This window comes from Belonocnema kinseyi, chromosome 4 (genome assembly GCF_010883055.1).
Source record: "Belonocnema kinseyi isolate 2016_QV_RU_SX_M_011 chromosome 4, B_treatae_v1, whole genome shotgun sequence".
NCBI lineage: Eukaryota > Metazoa > Arthropoda > Insecta > Hymenoptera > Cynipidae > Belonocnema > Belonocnema kinseyi.
The window spans coordinates 12,378,968-12,388,913 of NC_046660.1; positions in this window are offsets into that span (position 1 = coordinate 12,378,968).

A 9,946-nucleotide genomic window follows, 5' to 3' on the forward strand; every position below is an offset into this window, starting at 1 on the left:
TAATATTATAATTATGTTATATTATAATAGTCTTATTTAAATCTTGATTCGCATTAGAAAGAAATTAAAGAAATTGGTGATTTTGAAATTCATCTCGTTTGGATGAAAACTCAATTATTTGCTTGAAAAATTAATTATTTTGTTGAAAATGTAACTATTTTAAAAAAAAGTCCTCTTTTCTATCAAAAGTTCAACTACTTTGTTAAAACTTTTATTTCTTTTATTTGAAGGTTCATCTCTTTCGTTGAAAATACATTTTTGAAACTGACAATTAATCTATACAATTTTTGGTTATAAAATCATGTATTTTGTTAACAATTCGTCTTTCTTTGTAGAAATTAAATTGCTTTATGGAAAATTTATACTTTTTGATTAAAAATTACATTTTTCGGTTGAATTATCAACTGGTAAAGTCCTTCATGTGATCTTCACCGCTCGGTCTATAGGCAATCCAGAGTCGATGCTTAGACGAGTTACGAAATCCAGAAAAACTCTGTTCTAATTTTTAAAAGAATTTGAACATTGATTTCATGTGTCCGTTCCTAGCTTCGACGATCCACGTATATTTTGTCACTAGGCGCGATTCGTTAGCATCTTCTGTTGTAAGTTAATGCTAATTTGGTGGAAGAAAGCTAGCATTTTCCTCGTAATACCCAAACGTGCCAGAAGATTATTGGCATTCCGGTATCCTCTGTCAATAATGACAATATCGTCTTCTTGGAATCAACTGTTCATCACAGAATAAAGCAATGATAAAATTTGTGGCGGTAAATTTTTTAGAGGAATAAAGTTTTATTTAGGCAACTTCGCGATTATCCTGTAAAGTTATTTTTTGTTGCAGCGAATCATTCATCGGAAATTGATGTAAAGTTTATCTTGTGTTTTTTTGTGATTCCGTCAGCGTCTCTTATAAATTCATGTTTTAATATGGCAGCATCATTAATGCGGCTGTCAGAAAAGTATGGCCCTGGGATGTCGAGAATTTAATCTTCCGGTGCAACTATTAATACAGGTGTGACCAAGTGCCGTCCTTCGTAAATACAAAATGACTGTCTCAGAGTTCTGAAGTTACTGCTCATATACAGTCGGTTAAATAAGAGCGTGGTCACGAGTACTAGCGATCGGTAAATGCGAATGCTGTAATTTTTTTTCCTATAGAGGTCAGTATAGTCCTTTATGCTTTATGAAAGAGAATCAGCTGACTGTTCTTTTTAACACGACCCGAGCATTTTTCCAAAATGAGTGCCGCATACACTTCGCGCTTCAAAGCAGTTTTTTCGTGATCGCACCCAAAAGGTCCCAAAATGACCCAATCGGCTGCTGCGAAATATATGAAAAAGTCGTTTCAAAGAAGTGAAGAATGTCGATGACTTCCCAAATAGCGGTTCTGTCGGTGTAGTGTCCAAATTATGCCTTGAAGGTGCCAAGCCATTATTCATGCTCAAGGTGATTAGACCTGATCTTAACTGTAAGTATAAAAGAATGAACAATTAGTACAAGCGATAACTCGAAGAATCTATGGTTTAGGATTATATAATTGATTAGCGACACCAGTGAATGTCTGGCAATATAATCCTCCCTCGTGATTGCATCAAATCCGATGTTGTTAGGTACGAAACGTTGCGAAGGCCTATCGCAAAACGCCAAGTCTGACTGGAGCTTGATATGTTTTGTTAACGCTCTCTGTTAAAACTACTTTATATTTCATATTTATAAACCAGTATTCTGGACTCTTTGTTAAAAACCATCTGAAATCTACGAAATTAGAAGCAAAAAAGGTCGAATTCTTTTGGGACACTTGTCTGGAGGGAGTCAGTAGGAGGAGCAAGGTCTTGGAAGTTGGAGCCGATCTTCTGGAGTGCGATGGAAAGTGGTTCGGTGGTGCTGTCATGTGGATTAGTGCCCGAGGGCGCGATAGTTTATTATTTCACAACGTGGGTGAAGTGCGGATGAGAGTCCCGCCTTCAAGATTCCCGCGGCTACTAATCCTATATGGCGGTACCGGCGCAGTCCATTCGTCCTAGCCGATGAATGGTAAAAGAGCGGTTAGAAGTTCACGCACCGTGGCCGAGAGGCGCGAATCGGGCCAGGAAGCATTTCGCAATAGCGGTAATGGTGTATTTACACGTCTGTCTTATTCAGGCGGAAAATGTATCTTCCTCCCACTCTACCATGTGAAGATACGATGCATTTATCTCACTCTAGATTTTCTACCTTACGGAAAATCAGTGAAAATCTAGAGTGCGATAAATGCGTGGAATCGTCAACGATAATTTTGCCAAATATTGAAAGTAGAGATTCTACTAATTCTGTAACTGCGAGGTAAGACGGCCAGATTTGCTAAAATGTGATTCACTAAAAAATTTTTAATTTAAATTTACTATTTAAAATGTGATTCGATTTACTTTCAGTGTCGTGCTCCATGACGGAAAAGGTATTAAAAAAGAAAACTCCCGCCGTTTTATGCACGGTCATAAAAATAATTCATCAATCTTTTGTTTTTGTGATTCACTTGCCGATTTACAGACCTAAATTATTTTCTATTAATCTTTCCAGAAAAATTCGACTTTGTTTCTGGTTTTGTTTTTCTTTTGACTTGTTGTTTTATTTCGGAAATGGAAAGCATTTTTTTAGGATAAACTCGTCTTAATTTGATACTTATTAACATTTAAATACTTGATAGTTTTCTTTTAATCCCCCTTTGTTCATTTATCTGCACGCATGAGATTCTCAGGTTTTCACCCATGTACCTCTACTGACGTTTGAAGCCGAGGTGATTATTTTTTTAATTCTTTCTGGTTAATTTGTGTTGAGGCGGTACTATTATAGTATCTGGCGCTAAAGAAAGAATCCTTTAAAGCCTCACATTCCGGCAGTGAATTTTAATGGTCGAATTTTATTTATTTATTTTTTAATTTTTAGGAACGGTCTTTCAAAAATCCCGTCACAAGTGGCGTCCAACGTTATACGGGCAAAAAGAAATACGAAGGAAGTTTACCGGTTAAAAGTTTTTTTTATGGATGCACAGGATACCTTTGAAGCGTTGTTTACTGATTGTTTTTTTGATGATTTTACCTGATTGATTTTTTATACTGTTTTACCTGATTGTTTTTTTTTGATTGATTTACCTGATTGATTTTTATAATGCGTTTACTTTAAATTTTTATGTGCTATTGACTTTTTTTATTATTTATGATGCCTGTGTTGGAATTTTAATCTATGTATATTTTCGTGAGGTGGAAATTTTCGTGTTTGTGGTGCGGTTTGAGGTGAAAAGCGCGCGAAAAGTGTTTCGGCGGCGTCCCTGGGAAAGCATTCGGAAGTGGAATTTTCCTTTGAGTGAGGTAACAGTCACTCAGCAGCGAAAATTCTACAGTGCGGGAGGCCCACGGAGTCGCAGAATGTTCGTACAAACTCGGATAGGCTCGGGATCGTTTGACAAGTCTAACGGTTTCAACAAATATAAGTGAATACGCGGATCGGTTGTAGGGGCTTTACCGAAAATTATTTTTTTGAATTTTTATTACATTTCCGAGAATAGGTCGATGGGATTATTTGTCGTAATTTTTGTTTCCTTCTCTTCGTGCGGAAATTGTGACAGGGCAAGGCACGGGTACAAAACTGCGGTAATGCGTGCTGGATATCGGTGTTTATTGGGACAATAACAAGAATACAAATGATATTCTCCCACTTTCAAGTACTTTATTGTCTTCGCTTTGGTGATTTTCGCGACAGTTTCGGTCCATTAGCACTTTTTGTTTAAATTAAGCTCTAGTTGATCGGGTTGGGCTCAACTTATGGTTATTTAAAATAAAAATTATTTCCTCGTGAGTCAGTTCGATTTATTTTTAGAGTTGATCCGATTTTAATTTAGTGTTGAAGTAATCGGATTCGGGGGTTCAGTTTTGAATCTGTTTAATTCAATTTGGGAATCGATCGGACTTGGATTTTATTTAATTTTGAATTATTTTAGGGGAACCGGTTTTTGAAAGTAATTTTTTTTTTAAATATGATTTTTTCTGATCGAGTGAATGTTGAGTCATTTTGATTTAATTACGGTTTGTCCGGATTGATGTTGATTCAATTTTACATCAGTTTGGCTTCAATTACTCTGATTTGAAATCAATTGAATTATTTTTGCTTAACGGATTTAATTGCCTTAATCTTAGATTAAGTACAATTGTTGAAAAAATTGTTTTTGTAATCAAATTTAACCTTCTCAAAATACAGGAAATCATGGCTAAGGAACAAGACTTTAGTTGACTGACTACACTTAATACTGAACGAATTTCAATGCCCATTTTGTGAATAATACTGGTTCACGGTAGTAAGTTTTGGACAGGGCTATCCGGTACTGCCGTAGGTTCACGGGGGAGGTTATACGGACAGGAATTGATGAAGATACGTCGGACCAAGTTCCTTTTCGGACCTACACTTTTGTAAGCCAGTGAGGCAGAGGATAGAGTCCAGCTATCGACATTTACCTCCACCGTGACTATTATCACAAATACAGGTACGGCAACCGTGCGCCGGATTTCAGACAATAGGCCGAAAATTAATTATATTCCACAAGTAAATTCAAGAAACATGGTTTCTAAATACGAGTGGCCGAACACACTACCCCTTTACAATACTTTGAATGCAATGGGAACGGAACACACTCCCCCTAATTTTAACTTCCAGGCCGAGGCGCGGCCTACTAGTGCGATACGTCAATCGGAAATGCAGCGCTCTGTTAATTTTTCGGATGCTAATATGTTTAGACCCTTAAGTGGTCACGATAAATTTCACAAATAATAGCTTAGCTCAGACAAATGGCGATTCATTAGGGATAGCAGGGAATCCAGCGACTTCGTTCAGGATGCGATCCTCCCCCCCTCTCTTCATCGACAATTAGTTACGTAGGTGGGGCTCTAGATTATAGGTACTCAAAAGGATTAAAATTTGGAGAAAGGATACAGGATACAAATAACCCTCAGTTAGGGCATAGTGTAGATCGGTCAGCCTATGGGTATGGGTACTAATAGGCTGACCGAAACTTTTCGCCAGAAAGTACACCGAGTAGGCCAAGTCATCTAGTTAGAGCGGCACATCCGCAAAAAGGTTATACAAGGGGTTTTTAAAATCTTAACTCGACGGAAGAATATTATAGCATACATACTAGGGCGTTACATTGTGAAACAAGTAATGGAACTTACGCCGGATTACAAAATTTTCAACCACAAAATCAAGTGACCCATGAACCAATGCCTTTCAGGGGTCAATTAGGTAACCATATAACAAACTTAGGTGCCAGGCCAAACGATGAAACCCGCTACTTCAGAAAGGGGTACACCGGTGAGTTAAATGATAACTATAGGCAAAGCTATGCACAGCATTCGCCGTACGGTAAAAACGTAGATCAAAGTCACCATAGGGTCATTTTTCAGCCATGTAATAGGGGTGAAGGTCAACCATATCGACGAGGGGGAAAAAGCTTATCACAAATCTCGAGGCAATGGAACATTATTTTTACCGGTCAGGGAGAAACAAGCGTTGTAACCTTTTTGGATAGGGATGACGAAGGTAGGGCCGCTGATTCCTTGAACCAGGAGGAGCTTTTATTGGCTATGCCTTTCATCTTCGATGGAATCGCGCTAGTCTCGTTTAGACATGATAGACATTTAGGGAGATCTTGGTCACACATTAAATATGACTTCAGTACAAGGTTTGGCGATGTTAATTATCAAAACGGCTGGAAGAACAGATTATAACTCGTAGGCAAGGGCCAGAGAGGTCCAGCGCAGACTACCTCACATACATGATGCGCCTATATCGTCTCTATCCGCGTACTATTCCTCTCGAGGAACAATTAGACAGGGCCTACCGTAATATGCACTATCAAATCAGATAAGCGATAAGCGCCAAGACTTTGGTTCGTATAACGAATTGGCGGCTTTAGCTCAAGACTACGAAAGGTCTGCAGCTAGGAAAGATGACGATGCATTACCACCGAGACCAGAAGAGTCGTTTCTTCCGGAGCATGCGTACCAGCCAAGTAAAAACAAAACAGCGAAAGGTATTGAAAACAAACGTAACGAACTTCCGGTGGCGGCTATTGCGATTAACGAACCCAGGATTGATCCTGGCATAGATGATCTTAGAAAGCAACTTAAATCCATAGAAAGCTTATTAAAGAATGATAGGGATAAGAAATATAAGAAAGACTACTTAGGTTAGCAATGATTGTGGTAGAAAAGTGGGGGAACCTTGTCATTCCGATGGGAATAGTGGGTGTAATAGCTACATCAAAAGTAGAATAGAACGTGACGGCAAAAATATTAAATGTTTTAATTGGCTAAAGTTGGGCCACGTATTCCGGGCAGGAAAAGCCAAGACCCCTAGTTCCTCCCGAAACTTTTCAGGGCAAAGACGGGGCAGATAGGAATGCATCGTCCACTCCGAAATCCATGATTAAAATAATAACCCCGTCTTTTTCTGAAACGTAAAACAACGTAGTTGTGAAGTCTCGAGGTTAGACCGTGTACTCGGGGTAAATACGAAGATCGAGGCACCGGTAGAAATTATTGGACTGGATGACTCACCAGTTGTTCAGTCACAGCGCTCTAAATTACTCCTGATGACGTTTTAGGGGAGAGAGGGAGCCGTCGCCGGCTGTAGTAGGGAAGTAAGCTCCTTAGAATTAGAAGAACAGGATGCATCTCGGGACGGTATCCTGGCATTCCGACCGTGGACGAAACTCCGTTGTGCGGCGAGATAGAAGTAGAAGATAAGTTTTCGCGATTGTTAGCAATAATTAGATTCGGCGGGGAAGATATAACTGCGCTTATTGATGGCGGGTCATCGCGATAACTTTTGACCGAGGATTTGAGTAAACGGCTGGTTGCCGAAGTAGGGCGTAAGATGATTGACCCAAAGGCCAAAATTATAAGGGTAGCTAATGGCACGACGTCGACAGTGTTATGCCGCATTTTCCTTCCAGTGGAACTGGAAGGTGTAATTCAAGAGGTTGCTTTTCGCACAGCAAGCAAGGTCTCACCTGATTGTATTTTGGGATGGGATTTCATGCGGAACATTGGCCTCATCCAGAATGGCTTAAAAAACTCGTCGTATCTGGCAAGACGTCCGGGTATAGACCACATTGTCCACTATGGTAACGGTGACATATAGACAATGGAGTCGGAAAAGAGTTGCGGAACATGAAACGTGTTGCGCCATAGTTGAGTTGTCGGAAGCGGAGGAAGCTCAGTTTAAGGAATTTTTATTGGATGCGATACCTTCGGAAGCGCCAAAAATTGGGAAGAATACTCTCGTCAAACATAGAGTTGATGTCCAAGGACATCCACCAGTCAAACAGAGACACTATTGAGTATCCCATGTAGTAGTGAAAAGCCCAACGGATCTTACCGCATGTGTGTCGACTATCGAAAAGTCAATGAGGTCTCCAAGGGTGACGCGTATCCGCTCTCGTTTTTCTAAGATATTCTTGATAAGCTGAGATCGGCTCACTACATTTCGACGATTGATTTGAGCTTGGCGTACCATTAGGTTCCATTAGAGGAGGATAGTCGTACAGTGACGGCTTTCTCAGTACCGCAGCGGGGCCTTTTTCAATATAAACGAATGCCTTTCGGATTCTCTGGTGCACCGGCCACCTTTCGACGATTAATCGTCAAGTTAATCGGTCCGGTATAGCGTCCTCACTGCTTTCCATATCTTGATGATATCATAGTATCGGAAAGTTTTGAGGAGCATCTTTATTGGCTGAAAAGGGTTCTTGATAATATTTATGGTGCCGGATTAACGATCAGCCCCGAAAAAAGTGTCTTTTGTAGATCTAAAGTCCGTTACCTGGGGTACCGGGTGAATGGACGGGCCTTACAGCCGGATGCGGAACGTGTAGCCCCCGTACTGGATTATCCAGAATCTTGCAACATTAAACAATTGCGGAGATTTTTGGGAATGGCTAGCTGGTATCGACGATTTATCCAGGGGTTTGTCACACTTTCTGAAGCCTTGAAGAGGCTTTTGAGAAAGAATCGTGGATGGGAGTGGGCGAGGATCCAGAGGCAGCATTTGCGGCGATTAAACTTGCACTTACAACTTGCATGTACAAATTTTGAAGTGCCGTTCGTTCTACAGACAGACGCCAGTGCTTATGGACTTGGTGCAGTTCTTACACAAGTTATTGAAGGTGTAGATTTCGTCGATTCGGATATTCCGGCACTATTTAGAGGGATTTCATTTTACGGTGATTACGGATCACTCGAGCACCATGTACCAGGTGCGCTTCCACTAATGTACGAAGACGATAGGACTATTATGGTCAGTGCAGAGGAGGAAGTTGCGGACACGTGGTAATGACGTAGAGTTGTAGATTTTCAGAACTATCCGACAAAGTATCGCAGCTGGATGGTTGTTAAAGGTCACTCTTATTTTTTCCGGCCTAATCCGCTAATTAAATCAATTCTGGAGGACCAGGAAGCCCAGAAATTGGTCATTCCTGTGGAGAAAAGATATGAAGTGCTAACTGAGGTTCACGATGTACCGCAATCCGGCCATCTCGGCGTGGAAAAGACCGATGGTAGGGCCGCAACGTTGTATAATTGGCCGGGAATTTTTCGCGATACTGTATGGTATGTCAGGGCGTGCGATACATATCAGCGTTCAAAAGTGTCGTAGCAAGTCCCTCCCGGGTTCCTGGAAAAAGAATCGTTAATCAACCATGGGCATTGGTATCCATGCATTGTATGGGGCCTTATACACGAAGCAGGGCGGGTAACAAATATATTATCGTTTTTCACGATTAATTCTCTAAGTGGAATGAGTGTTTGGCCCTTCGTGCGGCCAATGCCAAAAATGTGGGGGCCGCCCTCGAAGATCTGATAATCTCTCCATGGGGGAAACCCGATGTTATCCGCACGGATAACGGAACTGAGTTCGTCAATAGAATCATGGCAGAGATAATTCAGTTTCATGGTATTCATCATTAAAAGAATCTAGGATACCACCCTCAAGCTAATCCAACGGAGCGTATGAATGGGATTTTAAAATCTATGATTCGAGCGTTTGTGGTCCGGTATTTCTGAATTTTGGTAGGGAATCGCGGCCAAAATAAAGTTTGCGAGCAAAAGAGGAGGGTCCTCTGGAAGTCCCCGAACCTGACCGCGAACGATGGGTTCAGCGAATGGAACGGTTGCAGGAGTTGAGAGATTTAGTAAAATTACATTTGGAGGATGCACACGAAAAACAGACTAGGTACTATAATAGGTCACGTGGGGATGTAAAATACCAGATGGGCACCCGCGTCCTCAAACGTTGGATGAATCTTTCATCTAAAGAGAAGGCATCACGTCCAAGCTCTGAAAGCGATTCCACGGCCCGTTCCGTATCATAAAGGCGAGGTCTCGTTAGTGTACGAGTTAGCCAACGATAGTGGCTATTATTAATTTTTCGAAAGATGGAAACCAGCGGGTAGCAGAAGGCAGCATTATTTAAACGATTAGAATTGTTTACTTATTTTTGTTTACTCACAATTCTGACATAATAGAAGAATTCTAGAGATGAACGGCTCTTCCAAAGGGCCAGGTCTTGATGATGGTGTCCCTAAATTTTGCGAAATACGTTGCGAAATGGAGCAAAAAGCAGAGGGAAGTGACATGCACTATCTGTGTTTTGTAACTTTATTGGAATCAACCACCAGACTAGCTGTTACCTTTACTCTATACGCGGAATCGGGTTGCCCTTCGTTATCAACCGTGGGCCAAGACTACAAATCTCAAAGGGGAAAACCTCTTCTGGCACATTGAATTTTTGATGAGACTATCATCAATCGATATTACTTCAAAAATACCAGGTGTATACATATGAAACCGGTATTTTTTCAAGAAAAAAACACATTTATTTCAAGAGAATGATAACAAATATTTTATTCAAAGTATGCGCC